Here is a 20,065-nt window from a genome sequence, read left to right as displayed (position 1 = left end):
GCTGTTGCTTCGATTCAGCTGCACCAAAATGGTTTCAACTGCATCCTCAACTTGTGATACTCGCAAGTGCACGAGCCGTTTGGTTGTATAGCATATGTAAGTGCGAGGTCGATCCCGCGAGGATTGGTGATTGAATGATCCAATTTGTTTCCCCTACACAAAATAGAAATGAAAAAAAGAAAATAAATAAAACAAGAAAAAAAAGAAATAACTCAAGCAAATAAGTTCCCAAGTTCAATTAGATTAATGGATTGATTCTAGCTAAAGTATGATTAAGCCATGGTGTTTGGTCAAAACCTTGTGTTCCTAATTCCCTAATTTGATCATTTGTTGTCTAACCTAAAACTAAGCATTAGGAACCCATTAAGCATAGAAGAACATTTTAAACAACCAAGTATGTATCTAATCCCTGTTGTCGAATGTCCATACATACTCTTCCTATCCATAGTTCAATTCGAATTAAAGCATGGTGTCTACTCTTAATTCAAACCAAGATAGCTAACATGCAAGCCTAAATGGTGATCAATCATTCAAACTAGCATATTAACTTATAAGCATAATGAATAAGAACAAAAATCATAATTGAAACTTGGAAACTAATTAAACTTGAATACTTAAGAAAGAATGTACATTACAAATAAAAGTAAAGTAGAACTTGAAAAACTTAAGGAGAATTTCAGCACAAATATTTCATTACAACAATTGAAAACTAGAAAGGAAACTAAGAGAATTTGAGGGAGAGAAGGGAAGGGAGCTCTAGAGAAGCGTTTGAGAGCTCCCCCCCTTGGGGTGTGTTTTGAAGCTTGAAGGCTTCTCTATTTATAGGGCTAAGAGGGAGGAACATCATGATGGATTCCCACACCATCCTTCATCTTTTGCTGCTGCACCTCAAGCATCTTCACATGGGTTCAAAGGTGATCAGATGTGGCTGCCTTTGCTGCCAACCCATGTGGTTGCCTTTTGGTTGCCAACCCATGTGGTTGCCTTTTGGTTGCTGAAAAACGAGTTTTCTGAACCAGTCTTGGTGTAGGAAGGCCAGAGGTTTCAAAACGTATCCAATGGTGCTCAAATTTGGATATGTTATACTAGACACCCATTGGAACAACTTCTATGAAGAAAGTATTCCCATCGGAGTAATAGAAGTGTGTGTTTTGGGCCTTGCAAGTTGGCAGCCGAACAGAGACTGGAATTGACTTCATTTTATTTCTTTGCTTTACATGCATGCACATGCTTTCTCTATAATAACTCCAGCATGTACCAACTTGCTCCTTTAGAATTTCATAGCTGGAATGCCTCCCCACTTCACTCATTATGTTGGATCCAAAGTCAGTTGCAGCATGGGTGAGGCACATGGCTTAAAGGAGGAGATAAGGCTCAAAGCTGGCAGCTGCAAATCCTGCTGAGCAAGGTTGGGTGTTGGACGGGCTGAGCACTCCACAAATGTCCAATTGGGCTGAAATTTGGATATGTTGTAGTAGACACCCATTGGAACAAGTTTCATGAAGATCTTCACCTCATTCGAGCCCTATAGCATGCTGATCCAAGGCCAAGAGGTTGACCTACGAAATTGGGCTGGAAAGGGGTTGTAGCCAAAATGTGTTTGTCTTTAAGCTCATATTCCTCATATGCCAATCAGCCCTTAACATGCATGGATTGCATCAAATTTTATCTCTTGCTATCTTAACCTACAAAACACACAAACATAGGTAAGTGACTCAAAATAAAGAGAAACTAAGCAAAATCACTAAGTAAAGAAGGCATGCAAGTGTATGAAATTATGGACTTATCAAAATAGAAAATGAATTAAAAGCACAAGTTTAACTCAATAACATAACCAAATCATAAGCTAGAAGGGTACAAAATGATATACAATTATGAACCGATCAAATACCCCCAAACCTAGATTTTGCTAGTCCTCGAGCAAAACAACACAAAACAAAGTTAAAAACAAAACAAGAAGTTAACTAGACCACTTTCGTAGGTAACTCGATTGCATTGAGCGTATGCAACAAGCCTTTAAACCTCTAGGCATCCCTAGTAGGAGGAGTTGTGTCTCCTGAGGGTTTAACAGAAACGATACCCACAAACGTTTTACTAACTCTACAAAACAAGGTGGTTAGAAAACTTATTAGATTTGTTAGTCCTTAAGCAAAATAAAATAAACACAAAAACCAAAATAAAAATAATTACAAAACCAAAATAAATAAATAAATAAATAAAAAAAATAAAAAGTAAACTCAAAACAATCTTTCCGAACATTTTCTGAAGAGAAATGACTCATGCACATAACTCAAAAGTTTTAACAATAAAAGCTCAATTTTAGATAATATTTACAAGGCGGCAAAGTTCAAAACACAACATGCTCAAAGTGTAGTAGTGTGATAGCCAAATGCAACAAATTCCCCAATCTTAGTTTTTACACAATTTCAAAAATCATACAAAGCACAAGTTCAACTTCAAATCTCACCAAAGTTGTCCTCTCACAAATGAATCACTCAAAAGAGGGCTACAATGCATCACTCAGTTATAAACATGAGATTAGAGTTAAACCATAAAGGACTTAACTCAAAATAGGAAGATGAAGAACTTGCATTAATATGATCTCAAGAAGGATGCCAAACACTTAAAAGTAAGAAAATGCTTGCAATTCAACCATATGACATTTAAGATCAATTTAGGTCTTTATTATAGGTTGTAATGGGGCCAAGGGTGTAAGGTGAGTGAGAAATGAAAGGTATGGATAATACAAAGTCCAAGGAACTCACAATGTAAGAGCATAAAATAAAATTGTTTACAAGACTTCGAATCATCACTATTAGATTTTTTCTTTTACATGATCAAAACTCCTTATACCTTCATTTACAATGGTTTACACTCCTTTCCAAACACCAAATTATTTTGAAGGCCCAAAAATGAATTTTTAATCAACCACCACTTAATCACAACTTTTTTTTTTTTTTTTTTTTCTTTATGTAATATCCCTTCCCAAACTTAGCATGAAAAACACATCCGAATTAGAGCTCATGAGTTCCTTAGAAAGGTAAATATTTATTTTTCGGGCTAAGGTGAGGAGATATAATTGGTAAAATGAAAGAAAAGGTTTACATGTAGGCTCAAAATGGTTAACAATGGAAAATCATGCTTAAGCATGCATAAGGTTAGCTTGAAAGGCACAAACGATCCAAAGAGGGCCTTAATATCACTTCTTAAATGTCATGAAATCAAATTGCATAAGAATGAATGACTTTTAAGTGTTCAACCAAATCAATGAATAATGAGATCAAACAACAACTTTGATGACAAGAAAATAAGAATATGTGTATAACACTCATGAAATGAAGCACAAGGCTCAAAAGCTCACATTATATGGTTATGTAAGTCTAATTTATGCTTGATACAATTCTTTGGGTCATGCAAATCCTTTAATTGGAAAATTATGAAACAAATGGTAAGTGCAAAGAAGGTTTCGAACATATCATGCTAGAACGATGCCAAATTAATTAATTTTTTATTTTTTATTTTTTTTACAACAAAAAATAATAATAAAAAATAAATAAAATTCAATTTTCATTTAAGTCATGCAAACATTTATCACAATCTCATCAAATGTGTTCGGAAAGTGAAATAAAATCAAAATAAAACAAGACTCAAAATAAAAATAAAAAATAAAAGCAAGACTTAAACAAAATAAAATAAAAATAAAAACAAGCAAATAAAAAAAAATTTAAATTAAGGAAAAACCAAATTTACAAGTTAAACTCCAATACCCCCAAACCTAGAAATGAACATTGTCCTCAATGTTTAAAATTTAGGCACAAGCAATGTCAAAAATAACAAATGAAGGTATTAAAGCAATAAAAAATCACAAAACACACAAGAGTTAAAATACAAAAACAAAATAATTACAAAATAAAAATTACAAAACAAACAAACAAAAGAAACGAAACAGTAAAACACTCGAAACAGAAAGCCCTAAACAAACAGTCTTACGCAAACCAAAACCCAAACGATTGAAAGCCCAACCCAAAAGAAAATTAACTCACTTTGAAACCTAAACAACGGTGAAAACCCGACCCACAATGAAATCCGAAGCCCACACATTTTTTTTTTTTTTTTTTTTATTTTTAAGAAGAAACGTGAATTGGGAGCGCAAAGGCGGGATTTCTGAAAAGAGAAAATGTGGTCCCTAATGCCTCGGTTCCTGGGAAGTCACGGGCAAAAGAGGTGAGGGACGTGTCGGCGCGCAGAGGCCGCTTTCACATCCCCCAAGCCAGAATTATTGGCCTCTTGGGTGAAGCGGGACGACTTTTTCACTTTGAAGGTTGTGAAAGGTGAAAATGCAATTAAGGGGAGGTTGGGAAATGGGTGCGGCGACAAATAGAGATAAGCCGTAAGGGCCGCACAGAACTCAGAACTGCAACGGCTAGGGTTTAGCAGACTAAGTCTATAAAAGGTAAAAAGAAAGGGTGAAAAACACAAACTCAGAAACACACAAAAGAGAAAAGAAAGAAGAACAAAGAGTGAGAAATCAAATGGCCTCTTCCTACCCTTTTTCGTTGGATCTCAACCTAGCTCCACCGACTCAAACACGAGGCCAAGCAGCGGCACCAGTATGGATGCCCTACTTTGCTTCCGCACGGGGGCCTGTGACAGTAACTGACTCAATACTCCTGGACAACGATGTTGCCATTGGAGTAGCTAGAAATTTAGTGACTCCTAAAGATATACGTGTGTTTGGGACAAGAGATGACAACCGGGTCGTGAGCGATGCCCTAGCACTGAGCGTGCAGAGTACGGCAACAGTCGCAAGTTTGGGTCATCGCCTACTTGCGAAGTCCCATGAGGTAGAGGTGCTAAAAGGTCAGTTGGCGGCGGAGCGAAGTATGGTTGAAGAGTGCCAGAGTGTTATAAAAAGCTTGAAAAGGGAGAGGGCAAGAATAGTGGAGGTGAATCGACACCAGCTAGAAGTATTGCGGGACGAGAATAAAAACCTATCAAAAATGGTAGAGTTGTACTCTCGCGACATGCGAAAACAGCTGGAGGACCTAGACCGACCGGGTAAACGCAAGCAAGCAGATCGTGAGAGTAGTTACGCTCAAGCTAAGATTGCGATCTTTGGGAGCTCAAGTGGTGAGCCCCAAGAGGCTGTGCATGAAGCCCAGGAAGAGGACAGCCAGAGGGCCAAACTCAAAGCTCCAATGGTCGAGACACCGAGCACTGTGAAGAAATGATTTCCTACTGCATTATTGTTGTTTTTATTTTATTTTGTTGTTTTTGTAATTTCGTTATTTTATTTCGGAAATAAAAGTAAAGTTGCAGAAGGAAAAAGAAAACGGAAAAGAAAGCACAGTTCCCTAACTAAAATAAAATAAAGATGATAGCCGAAAGGGAAAAGCAAAAACACAAAGCTCTAGAAAATGAAAGTAACGGGCAAAAACACAAAACACCAGAAAACACGGAAAAAAGAAAAGTAAAGTGAAAGTTAATGTGCTCCCCCTTGAAGCGATTAGGTCGAGCATGCCCGGGAAATCCGAAATGGTGTTGGCTCTCTCTCATCAGCATATGTCTATTTAAACCACACCTCTGCAAGCGGATGATACCCAGCATTTCTTCCTGCAAACTCAAGGAAAAACATCAAAAAATTCAGAAGCAAAACAAATGGCATCCTCATGTAGTCATCTTGATGATCTAAACCTTGAGCTCTCACTTGCACCACCGAATGCCCAGACAAGGGCTTCTCCAACTCCTGTCTTCCCAAACTCCACATATCATCACGGCACGGCCTCAAACTTTGCTGAGGCAATACCGAACTTTGCTGAGGCAATGCCGAACAGAGCAGTGCTGCTCGGTGGCATGATTGGCAGTATACTCACACCGGCAGATCATCTGCATGTGGCACGTAGGTCTGACAAGATGGCAGTGGATGAGTCCCACTCTTTATCTGTGCTCCATGCGGTCTCGGCTACCAATTTGGGCATGCGATTACTGGCGAGGATGCGGGAGTGCACAGCGCTGAACGAGGAAGTGGCTTCCTTGAAGGCTATGGTGGCAGATTTGCAGAAGCGGCTTTACTGTGCCAATCAGCATGTGGAAGCACTGCAGAGAAAGAATGAGGACCATGTAGAGCTGCTGCAGATTCTACAAGTGCGAGACAATAGAGGCAAGCCATGATGATGATGAAGATGAAGATAAAGAAGATGAAGAAGAAGAAGAAGTTTTTTTTTTGTTTTTGTTTTTGTTTTTTTTGTTTTTGTTTTTGTTTTAGTTTTTTGTTTTGTTTTTGTTTTTAATGCAGAGTTTGAAATAAAATAAAAATGTGTTTTAACACTCAGAAATAAACTAACTAACCATACCACGTAAATAAAATACATAAACTAACTTAACAAAACAAAAACAAAAACAAATACTCAACAGAAAAGATAACAAAGAAAATATAAAAAAAAACTTAATTTAAAAACACACGAATATACAAGCAACTCACGGATGACCAGTTAAGGGCCTCAGAAAACACAGCCAGGGGATCCGGGAAGGTTGGAGGGGTCACAATGGTCCCGCTTAAAACCCAAACTTCTTAGACACCGAAGGTGTCGCCTAAAGAACTCCTAGACACTGTATTGACGGAAGTGCTCACTGGGGTTACCATAAGTCAGCTCATATGAAAAATCTTTTTAAAATTTTTAAGATAAAAAAAAAACAAAAACAAATTAAGATAAAATGAAACAACAAACCATAAATGAAAATGAACTGAGTACTCTAAACAAACTCAAACAAACGAAATAAATTGTTGTACTAAAAGAAACAAACCAAGAAACCAAAGAAAAACACAAACAGCACTTTCTATCACCTATTTATCACCATTTGGACAGATTCGTTTCTCTGTTTTTCAGCTTCGACCTGTGTTCAGTTTTTAGGCCATAACTTTCCAACCGCAAGTCCAAATTTCACGTTCTTTATATGGTTGGATTCAGCACAGAAAAATAAAGAACCCAACTTGTCCATTAACGTCATTAACTTTAAAACAAGAAATTGTGCAGTTAAGAAAAAAAAATAAAATAAAGTAGGAAAGGCAAATAGAATCAAACAATGTTACCGATCCCCGGCAACGGCGCCAAAAACTTGTTGCTTCGATTCAGCTGCACCAAAATGGTTTCAACTGCATCCTCAAGTTGTGATACTCGCAAGTGCACGAGCCGTTTGGTAGTATAGCATATGTAAGTGCGAGGTCGATCCCGCGAGGATTGGTGATTGAATGATCCAATTTGTTTCCCCTACACAAAATAGAAATGAAAAAAAGAAAATAAATAAAACAAGAAAAAAAAGAAATAACTCAAGCAAATAAGTTCCCAAGTTCAATTAGATTAATGGATTGATTCTAGCTAAAGTATGATTAAGCCATGGTGTTTGGTCAAAACCTTGTGTTCCTAATTCCCTAATTTGATCATTTGTTGTCTAACCTAAAACTAAGCATTAGGAACCCATTAAGCATAGAAGAACATTTTAAACAACCAAGTATGTATCTAATCCCTGTTGTCGAATGTCCATACATACTCTTCCTATCCATAGTTCAATTCGAATTAAAGCATGGTGTCTACTCTTAATTCAAACCAAGATAGCTAACATGCAAGCCTAAATGGTGATCAATCATTCAAACTAGCATATTAACTTATAAGCATAATGAATAAGAACAAAAATCATAATTGAAACTTGGAAACTAATTAAACTTGAATACTTAAGAAAGAATGTACATTACAAATAAAAGTAAAGTAGAACTTGAAAAACTTAAGGAGAATTTCAGCACAAATATTTCATTACAACAATTGAAAACTAGAAAGGAAACTAAGAGAATTTGAGGGAGAGAAGGGAAGGGAGCTCTAGAGAAGCGTTTGAGAGCTCCCCCCCTTGGGGTGTGTTTTGAAGCTTGAAGGCTTCTCTATTTATAGGGCTAAGAGGGAGGAACATCATGATGGATTCCCACACCATCCTTCATCTTTTGCTGCTGCACCTCAAGCATCTTCACATGGGTTCAAAGGTGATCAGATGTGGCTGCCTTTGCTGCCAACCCATGTGGTTGCCTTTTGGTTGCCAACCCATGTGGTTGCCTTTTGGTTGCTGAAAAACGAGTTTTCTGAACCAGTCTTGGTGTAGGAAGGCCAGAGGTTTCAAAACGTATCCAATGGTGCTCAAATTTGGATATGTTATACTAGACACCCATTGGAACAACGTCTATGAAGAAAGTATTCCCATCGGAGTAATAGAAGTGTGTGTTTTGGGCCTTGCAAGTTGGCAGCCGAACAGAGACTGGAATTGACTTCATTTTATTTCTTTGCTTTACATGCATGCACATGCTTTCTCTATAATAACTCCAGCATGTACCAACTTGCTCCTTTAGAATTTCATAGCTGGAATGCCTCCCCACTTCACTCATTATGTTGGATCCAAAGTCAGTTGCAGCATGGGTGAGGCACATGGCTTAAAGGAGGAGATAAGGCTCAAAGCTGGCAGCTGCAAATCCTGCTGAGCAAGGTTGGGTGTTGGACGGGCTGAGCACTCCACAAATGTCCAATTGGGCTGAAATTTGGATATGTTGTAGTGGACACCCATTGGAACACGTTTCATGAAGATCTTCACCTCATTCGAGCCCCATAGCATGCTGATCCAAGGCCAAGAAGTTGACCTACGAAATTGGGCTGGAAAGGGGTTGTAGCCAAAATGTGTTTGTCTTTAAGCTCATATTCCTCATATGCCAATCAGCCCTTAACATGCATGGATTGCATCAAATTTTATCTCTTGCTATCTTAACCTACAAAACACACAAACATAGGTAAGTGACTCAAAATAAAGAGAAACTAAGCAAAATCACTAAGTAAAGAAGGCATGCAAGTGTATGAAATTATGGACTTATCAAAATAGAAAATGAATTAAAAGCACAAGTTTAACTCAATAACATAACCAAATCATAAGCTAGAAGGGTACAAAATGATATACAATTATGAACCGATCATGGGCTCGATCCGAAATCAATAGGTGTTTCAAATTGGACAATTCAAGTTCAACGGCAGTTCGTTCCTAATTGGAGTGGTTGGTGTATTCCATACTTCTAGCGATTGGATTTCACTCAAAACTCACCAAATGACTCCTCCCACCATATTATGATGTTGCCCAAGTTTGGGGTTCCATACGAAATCAATAGGTGTGAGAAATTGGACAATTCAGGTTCAACGGCAGTTCGTTCCTAATGGGACTGGTTGGTGTATTCCGTACTTCTAGCGATTGGATTTCACTCAAAACTCACCAAATGACTCCTCCCACCATATTATGATGTTGCCCAAGTTAGGGGTTCGATCCGAAATCAATAGGTGTGAGAAATTGGACAATTCAGGTTCAACGGCAGTTCGTTCCTAATGGGAGTGGTTGGTGTATTCCGTACTTCTAGCGATTGGATTTCACTCAAAACTCACCAAATGACTCCTCCCACCATATTATGATGTTGCCCAAGTTTTGGGCTCGATCCGAAATCAATAGGTGTTCCAAATTGGACAATTGAAGTTCAACGGCAGTTCGTTCCTAATTGGAGTGGTTGGGTTTTTTCATACTTCTAGTGATTGGATTTCACTCAAAACTCACCAAATGACTCCTCCCACCATATTATGATGTTGCCCAAGTTTTGGGCTCGATCCGAAATCAATAGGTGTGAGAAATTGGACAATTCAAGTTCAACGGCAGTTCGTTCCTAATTGCAGTGGTTGGTGTATTCCATACTTCTAGCGATTGGATTTCACTCAAAACTCACCAAATGACTCCTCCCACCATATTATGATGTTGCCCAAGTTAGGGGTTCGATCCGAAATCAATAGGTGTTCCAAATTGGACAATTCAAGTTCAACGGCAGTTCGTTCCTAATTGGAGTGGTTGGTGTATTCCATACTTCTAGCGATTGGATTTCACTCAAAACTAACCAAATGACTCCTCCCACCATATTATGATGTTGCCCAAGTTTTGGGCTCGATCCGAAATCAGTAGGTGTGAGAAATTGGACAATTCCAGTTCAACGGCAGTTCGTTCCTAATTGGAGTGGTTGGTGTATTCCATACTTCTAGCGATTGGATTTCACTCAAAACTCACCAAATGACTCCTCCCAACATATTATGATGTTGTCCAAGTTTTGGGCTCGATCTGAAATCAATAGGTGCGAGAAATTGGACAATTCAAGTTCAACGGCAGTTCGTTCCTAATTGGAGTGGTTGGTGTATTCCATGCTTCTAGCAATTGGATTTGACTCAAAACTCACTGCATGACTCCTCCCACCATATTATGATGTTGCCCAGGTTTTGGGCTCGATCCGAACTCAATAGGTGTGACAAATTGGACAATTTAAGTTCAACGGCAGTTCGTTTCTAATTGGAGTGGTTGGTGTATAACATACTTCTAGCGATTGGATTTCACTCAAAACTCACTATATGACTCCTCCCACCATATTATGATGTTGCCCAAGTTTTGGTCTCGATCCGAAATCAATAGGTGTTTCAAATTGGACAATTCAAGTTCAACGGCAGTTCGTTCCTAATTGGAGTGGTTGGTGTATTCCATTCTTCTAGCAATTGGATTTCACTCAAAACTCACCAAACGACTCCTCCCACCATATTATGACGTTGCCCAAATTTTGGGCTCGATCCGAAATCAATAGGTGTTCCAAATTGGACAATTCAAGTTCAACGGCAGTTCGTTCCTAACTGGAGTGGTTGGTGTATTCCATACTTCTAGCGATTGGATTTCACTCAAAAATCACCAAATGACTCCTCCCACCATATTATGATGTTGCCCAAGTTTTGGGCTCGATCCGAAATCAATAGGTGTGAAAAATTGGACAATTCAAGTTCAACGGCAGTTCGTTCCTAATTGGAGTGGTTGGTGTATTCCATACTTCTAGCGATTGGATTTCACTCAAAACTCACCAAATGACTACTCTCACCATATTATGATGTTGCCCAAGTTTTGGGCTCGATCCGAAATCAATAGGTGTTCCAAATTGGACAATTCAAGTTCAACGGCAGTTCGTTCCTAATTGGAATGGTTGGTGTATTCCATACTTCTAGCGATTGGATTTCACTCAAAACTCACCAAATGACTCCTCCCACCATATTATGATGTTGCCCAAGTTTTGGGCTCGATCCGAAATCAATAGGTGTTCCAAATTGGACAATTCAAGTTCAACGGCAGTTCGTTCCTAATTGGAGTGGTTGGTGTATTCCATACTTCTAACGATTGGATTTCACTCAAAACTCACCAAATGACTCCTCCCACCGTATTATGATGTTGCCCAAGTTTTGGGCTCGATCCGAAATCAATAGGTGTTCCAAATTGGACAATTCAAGTTCAACGGCAGTTCGTTCCTAATTGGAGTGGTTGGTGTATTCCATACTTCTAGCGATTGGATTTCACTCAAAACTCACCAAATGACTCCTCCCACCATATTATGATGTTGCCCAAGTTTTGGGCTCGATCCGAAATCAATAGGTGTGAGAAATTGGACAATTCAAGTTCAACGGCCGTTCGTTCCTAATTGGAGTGGTTGGTGTATTCCATACTTCTAGCGATTGGATTTCACTCAAAACTCACTGCATGACTCCTCCCACCATATTATGATGTTGCCCAAGTTTTGGGCTCGATCCGAACTCAATAGGTGTGAGAAATTGGACAATTTAAGTTCAATGGCAGTTCGTTCCTAATTGGAGTGGTTGGTGTATAACATACTTCTAGCGATTGGATTTCACTTAAAACTCACCAAATGACTCCTCCCACCATATTATGTTGTTACCCAAGTTTTGGGCTCGATCGGAAATCAATAGGTGTTCCAAATTGGACAATTGAAGTTCAACGGCAGTTCGTTCCTAATTGGAGTGGTTGGGTTTATCCATACTTCTAGTGATTGGATTTCACTCAAAACTCACCAAATGACTCCTCCCACCATATTATGATGTTGCCCAAGTTTTGGGCTCGATCCGAAATCAATAGGTGTTCCAAATTGGACAATTCAAGTTCAACGGCAGTTCGTTCCTAATTGCAGTGGTTGTTGTATTCCATACTTCTAGCGATTGGATTTCACTCAAAACTCACCAAATGACTCCTCCCACCATATTATGATGTTGCCCAAGTTTTTGGCTCGATCCGAAATCAATAGGTGTGAGAAATTGGACAATTCAAGTTCAACGCAGTTCGTGCCTAATTGGAGTGGTTGCTGTATTCCATACTTCTAGCGATTGGATTTCACTCAAAACTCACTGCATGACTCCTCCCACCATATTTTGATGTTGCCCAAGTTTTGGTCTCGATCCGAAATCAATAGGTGTTCCAAATTAGACAATTCAAGTTCAACGGCAGTTCGTTCCTAATTGTAGTGGTTGGTGTATTCCATACTTCTAGCGATTGGATTTCTCTCAAAACTCACTCCATGACTCCTCCCACCATGTTATGATGTTGCCCAAGTTTTGGTCTCGATCCGAAATCAATAGGTGTTCCAAATTAGACAATTCAAGTTCAACGGCAGTTCGTTCCTAACTGGAGTGGTTGGTGTATTCCATACTTCTAGCGATTGGATTTCACTCAAAACTCACTCCATGACTCCTCCCACCATATTATGATGTTGCCCAAGTTTTGGGCTCGATCCGAAATCAATAGGTGTTCCAAATTGGACAATTCAAGTTCAACGGCAGTTCGTTCCTAACTGGAGTGGTTGGTGTATTCCATACTTCTAGCGATTGGATTTCACTCAAAACTCACCAAATGACTCCTCCCACCATATTATGATGTTGCAAAAGTTTTGGGCTCGATCCGAAATCAATAGGTGTTCCAAATTGGACAATTCAAGTTCAACGGCAGTTCGTTCCTAATTGGAGTGGTTGGTGTATTCCATACTTCTAGCGATTGGATTTCACTCAAAACTCACCAAATGACTCCTCCCACCATATTATGATGTTGCCCAAGTTAGGGGTTCGATCCGAAATCAATAGGTGTGAGAAATTGGACAATTCAAATTCAACGGCAGTTCGTTCCTAATTGGAGTGGTTGGTGTATTCCATACTTCTAGCGATTGGATTTCACTCAAAACTCACCAAATGACTCCTCCCACCATATTATGATGTTGCCCAAGTTTTGGGCTCGATCCGAAATCAATAGGTGTGAGAAATTGGACAATTCAAGTTCAACGGCAGTTCGTTCCTAATTGGAGTGGTTGGTGTATTCCATACTTCTAGTGATTGGATTTCACTCAAAACTCACCAAATGACTCCTCCCACCATATTATGATGTTGCCCAAGTTTTTGGCTCGATCCGAAATCAATAGGTGTGGGAAATTGGACAATTCAAGTTCAACGCAGTTCGTGCCTAATTGGAGTGGTTGCTGTATTCCATACTTCTAGCGATTGGATTTCACTCAAAACTCACTGCATGACTCCTCCCACCATATTTTGATGTTGCCCAAGTTTTGGTCTCGATCCGAAATCAATAGGTGTTCCAAATTAGACAATTCAAGTTCAACGGCAGTTCGTTCCTAATTGTAGTGGTTGGTGTATTCCATACTTCTAGCGATTGGATTTCACTAAAAACTCACGAAATGACTCCTCCCATCATATTATGATGTTGCACAAGTTTGGGGTTCCATACGAAATCAATAGGTGTGAGAAATTGGACAATTCAGGTTCAACCGCAGTTCGTTCCTAATGGGAGTGGTTGGTGTATTCCGTACTTCTAGCGATTGGATTTCACTCAAAACTCACCAAATGACTCCTCCCACCATATTATGATGTTGCAAAAGTTTTGGGCTCGATCCGAAATCAATAGGTGTTCCAAATTGGACAATTCAAGTTCAACGGCAGTTCGTTCCTAATTGGAGTGGTTGGTGTATTCCATACTTCTAGCGATTGGATTTCACTCAAAACTCACCAAATGACTCCTCCCACCATATTATGATGTTGCCCAAGTTTTGGGCTCGATCCGAAATCAATAGGTGTGAGAAATTGGACAATTCCAGTTCAACGGCAGTTCGTTCCTAATTGGAGTGGTTGGTGTATTCCATACTTGTAGCGATTGGATTTCACTCAAAACTCACCAAATGACTCCTCCCAACATATTATGATGTTGCCCAAGTTTTGGGCTCGATCTGAAATCAATAGGTGCGAGAAATTGGACAATTCAAGTTCAACGGCAGTTCGTTCCAAATTGGAGTGGTTGGTGTATTCCATACTTCTAGCAGTTGGATTTCACTCAAAACTCACTGCATGACTCCTCCCACCATATTATGATGTTGCCCAGGTTTTGGGCTCGATCCGAACTCAATAGGTGTGAGAAATTGGACAATTTAAGTTCAACGGCAGTTCGTTCCTAATTGGAGTGGTTGGTGTATTCCATACTTCTAGCAGTTGGATTTCACTCAAAACTCACTGCGTGACTCCTCCCACCATTTTATGATGTTGCCCAAGTTTTGGTCTCGATCCGAAATCAATAGGTGTTCCAAATTAGACAATTCAAGTTCAACGGCAGTTCGTTCCTAATTGGAGTGGTTGGTGTATTCCATACTTCTAGCGATTGGATTTCACTCAAAACTCACCAAATGACTCCTCCCACCATATTATGACGTTGCCCAAATTTTGGGCTCGATCCGAAATCAATAGGTGTTCCAAATTGGACAATTCAAGTTCAACGGCAGTTCGTTCCTAACTGGAGTGGTTGGTGTATTCCATACTTCTAGCGATTGGATTTAACTCAAAACTCACCAAATGACTCCTCCCACCATATTATGATGTTGCCCAAGTTTTGGGCTCGATCCGAAATGAATAGGTGTTCCAAATTGGACAATTCAAGTTCAACGGCAGTTCGTTCCTAATTGGAGTGGTTGGTGTATTCCATACTTCTAGCGATTGGATTTCACTCAAAACTCACCAAATGACTCCTCCCACCATATTATGATGTTGCCCAAGTTTTGGGCTCGATCCGAAATCAATAGGTGTTCCAAATTGGACAATTTAAGTTCAACAGCAGTTCGTTCCTAATTGGAGTGGTTGGTGTATTCCATACTTCTAGCGATTGGATTTCACTCAAAACTCACTCCATGACTCCTCCCACCATGTTATGATGTTGCCCAAGTTTTGGTCTCGATCCGAAATCAATAGGTGTTCCAAATTAGACAATTCAAGTTCAACGGCAGTTCGTTCCTAACTGGAGTGGTTGGTGTATTCCATACTTCTAGCGATTGGATTTCACTCAAAACTCACTCCATGACTCCTCCCACCATATTATGATGTTACCCAAGTTTTGGGCTCGATCCGAAATCAATAGGTGTTCCAAATTGGACAATTCAAGTTCAACGGCAGTTCGTTCCTAACTGGAGTGGTTGGTGTATTCCATACTTCTAGCGATTGGATTTCACTCAAAACTCACCAAATGAATCCTCCCACCATATTATGATGTTGCCCAAGTTTTGGGCTCGATCCGAAATCAATAGGTGTTCCAAATTGGACAATTCAAGTTCAACGGCAGTTCGTTCCTAATTGGAGTGGTTGGTGTATTCCATACTTCTAGCGATTGGATTTCACTCAAAACTCACTCCATGACTCCTCCCACCATATTATGATGTTACCCAAGTTTTGGGCTCGATCCGAAATCAATAGGTGTTCCAAATTGGACAATTCAAGTTCAACGGCAGTTCGTTCCTAACTGGAGTGGTTGGTGTATTCCATACTTCTAGCGATTGGATTTCACTCAAAACTCACCAAATGACTCCTCCCACCATATTATGATGTTGCCCAGGTTTTGGGCTCGATCCGAAATCAATAGGTGTTCCAAATTGGACAATTCAAGTTCAACGGCAGTTCGTTCCTAATTGGAGTGGTTGGTGTATTCCATACTTCTAGCGATTGGATTTCACTCAAAACTCACCAAATGACTCCTCCCACCATATTATGATGTTGCCCAAGTTAGGGGTTCGATCCGAAATCAATAGGTGTGAGAAATTGGACAATTCAAATTCAACGGCAGTTCGTTCCTAATTGGAGTGGTTGGTGTATTCCATACTTCTAGGGATTGGATTTCACTCAAAACTCACCAAATGACTCCTCCCACCATATTATGATGTTGCCCAAGTTTTGGGCTCGATCCGAAATCAATAGGTATTCCAAATTGGACAATACAAGTTCAACGGCAGTTCGTTCCTAATTGGGGAGGTTGGTGTATTCCATACTTCTAGCGATTGGATTTCACTCAAAACTCACCAAATGACTCCTCCCACCATATTATGATGTTGCCCAAGTTTTGGGCTCGATCCGAAATCAATAGGTGTGAGAAATTGGACAATTCAAGTTCAACGGCAGTTCGTTCCTAATTGGAGTGGTTGGTGTATTCCATACTTCTAGCGATTGGATTTCACTCAAAACTCACCAAATGACTCCTCCCACCATATTATGACGTTGCCCAAATTTTGGGCTCGATCCGAAATCAATAGGTGTTCCAAATTGGACAATTCAAGTTCAACGGCAGTTCGTTCCTAACTGGAGTGGTTGTTGTATTCCATACTTCTAGCGATTGGATTTAACTCAAAACTCACCAAATGACTCCTCCCACCATATTATGATGTTGCCCAAGTTTTGGGCTCGATCCGAAATGAATAGGTGTTCCAAATTGGACAATTCAAGTTCAACGGCAGTTCGTTCCTAATTGGAGTGGTTGGTGTATTCCATACTTCTAGCGATTGGATTTCACTCAAAACTCACCAAATGACTCCTCCCACCATATTATGATGTTGCCCAAGTTAGGGGTTCGATCCGAAATCAATAGGTGTGAGAAATTGGACAATTCAAGTTCAACGGCAGTTCGTTCCTAATTGGAGTGGTTGGTGTATTCCATACTTCTAGTGATTGGATTTCCCTCAAAACTCACCAAATGACTCCTCCCACCATATTATGATGTTGCCCAAGTTTTGGGCTCGATCCGAAATCAATAGGTGTGAGAAATTGGACAATTCAAGTTCAACGGCAGTTCGTTCCTAATTGGAGTGGTTGGTGTATTCCATACTTCTAGTGATTGGATTTCACTCAAAACTTACCAAATGACTCCTCCCACCATATTATGATGTTGCCCAAATTTTGGGCTCGATCCGAAATCAATAGGTGTTCCAAACTGGACAATTCAAGTTCAACGGCAGTTCGTTCCTAACTGGAGTGGTTGGTGTATTCCATACTTCTAGCGATTGGATTTCACTCAAAACTCACCAAATGACTCCTCCCACCATATTATGACGTTGCCCAAATTTTGTGCTCGATCCGAAATCAATAGGTGTTCCAAATTGGACAATTCAAGTTCAACGGCAGTTCGTTCCTAACTGGAGTGGTTGGTGTATTCCATACTTCTAGCGATTGGATTTCACTCAAAACTCACCAAATGACTCCTCCCACCATATTATGATGTTGCCCAAGTTTTGGGCTCGATCCGAAATCAATAGGTGTTCCAAATTGGACAATTCAAGTTCAACAGCAGTTCGTTCCTAATTGGAGTGGTTGGTGTATTCCATACTTCTAGCGATTGGATTTCACTCAAAACTCACTCCATGACTCCTCCCACCATGTTATGATGTTGCCCAAGTTTTGGGCTCGATCCGAAATCAATAGGTGTGAGAAATTGGACAATTCAAGTTCAACGGCAGTTCGTTCCTAATTGGAGTGGTTGGTGTATTCCATACTTCTAGTGATTGGATTTCACTCAAAACTCACCAAATGACTCCTCCCACCATATTATGATGTTGCCCAAATTTTGGGCTCGATCCGAAATCAATAGGTGTTCCAAATTGGACAATTCAAGTTCAACGACAGTTCGTTCCTAACTGGAGTGGTTGGTGTATTCCATACTTCTAGCGATTGGATTTCACTCAAAACTCACCAAATGACTCCTCCCACCATATTATGACGTTGCCCAAATTTTGTGCTCGATCCGAAATCAATAGTTGTTCCAAATTGGACAATTCAAGTTCAACGGCAGTTCGTTCCTAACTGGAGTGGTTGGTGTATTCCATACTTCTAGCGATTGGATTTCACTCAAAACTCACTAAATGACTCCTCCCACCATATTATGATGTTGCCCAAGTTAGGGGCTCGATCCGAAATCAATAGGTGTGAGAAATTGGACAATTCAAGTTCAACGGCAGTTCGTTCCTAATTGGAGTGTTTGGTGTATTCCATACTTCTAGCGATTGGATTTCACTCAAAACTCACCAAATGACTCCTCCCACCATATTATGATGTTGCCCAAGTTAGGGGTTCGATCCGAAATCAATAGGTGTGAGAAATTGGACAATTCAAGTTCAACGGCAGTTCGTTCCTAATTGGAGTGGTTGGTGTATTCCATACTTGTAGCGATTTCATTTCACTCAAAACTCGCCAAATGACTCCTCCCAACATATTATGATGTTGCCCAAGTTTTGGGCTCGATCTGAAATCAATAGGTGCGAGAAATTGGACAATTCAAGTTCAACGGCAGTTCGTTCCTAATTGGAGTGGTTGGTGTATTCCATACTTCTAGCGATTGGATTTCACTCAAAACTCACTCCATGACTCCTCCCACCATATGATGATGTTGCCCAAGTTTTGGGCTCGATCCGAAATCAATAGGTGTTCCAAATTGGACAATTCAAGTTCAACGGCAGTTCGTTCCTAATTGGAGTGTTTGGTGTATTCCATACTTCTAGCGATTGGATTTCACTTAAAACTCACCAAATGACTCCTCCCAACATATTATGATGTTGCCCAAGTTTTGGGCTCGATCTGAAATCAATAGGTGCGAGAAATTGGACAATTCAAGTTCAACGGCAGTTCGTTCCTAATTGGAGTGGTTGGTGTATTCCATACTTGTAGCAATTGGATTTCACTCAAAACTCACTGCAAAACTCCTCCAACCATATTATGATGTTTCCCCAGTTTTGGTCTCGATCCGAAATCAATAGGTGTTCCAAATTAGACAATTCAAGTTCAACGGCAGTTCGTTCCTAATTGGAGTGGTTGGTGTATTCCATCCTTCTAGCGATTGGATTTCACTCAAAACTCACCAAATAACTCCTCCCACCATATTATGATGTTGCCCAAGTTTTCGGCTCGATCCGAAATCAATAGGTGTTCCAAATTGGACAATTCAAGTTCAACGGCAGTTCGTTCCTAATTGGAGTGGTTGGTGTATTCCATACTTCTAGCGATTGGATTTCACTCAAAACTCGTCAAATGACTCCTCCCACCATATTATGATGCTGCCCATGTTTTGGGCTCGATCCGAAATCAATAGGTGTGAGAAATTGGACAATTCAAGTTCAACGGCAGCTCGTTCCTAATTGGAGTGGTTGGTGTATTCCATACTTCTAGCGATTGGATTTCACTCAAAACTCACTCCATGACTCCTCCCACCATATTATGATGTTGCCCAAGTTTTGGTCTCGATCCGAAATCAATAGGTGTTCCAAATTAGACAATTCAAGTTCAACGGCAGTTCGTTCCTAATTGGAGTGGTTGGTGTATTCCATACTTCTAGCGATTGGATTTCACTCAAAACTCACTCCATGACTCCTCCCACCATATTATGATGTTGCCCAAGTTTTGGGCTCGATCCGAAATCAATAGGTGTTCCAAATTGGACAATTCAAGTTCAACGGCAGTTCGTTCCTAATTGGAGTGTTTGGTGTATTCCATACTTCTAGCGATTGGATTTCACTCAAAACTCACCAAATGACTCCTCCCACCATATTATGATGTTGCCCAAGTTAGGGGTTCGATCCGAAATCAATAGGTGTGAGAAATTGGACAATTCAAGTTCAACGGCAGTTCGTTCCTAATTGGAGTGGTTGGTGTATTCCATACTTGTAGCGATTTCATTTCACTCAAAACTCGCCAAATGACTCCTCCCAACATATTATGATGTTGCCCAAGTTTTGGGCTCGATCTGAAATCAATAGGTGCGAGAAATTGGACAATTCAAGTTCAACGGCAGTTCGTTCCTAATTGGAGTGGTTGGTGTATTCCATACTTGTAGCAATTGGATT

This window comes from Prunus avium, chromosome 8, assembly GCF_965620075.1.
Source record: "Prunus avium chromosome 8, drPruAviu1.hap1.1, whole genome shotgun sequence".
Classification (NCBI taxonomy): domain Eukaryota; kingdom Viridiplantae; phylum Streptophyta; class Magnoliopsida; order Rosales; family Rosaceae; genus Prunus; species Prunus avium.
This window is presented reverse-complemented; position numbering follows the sequence as displayed.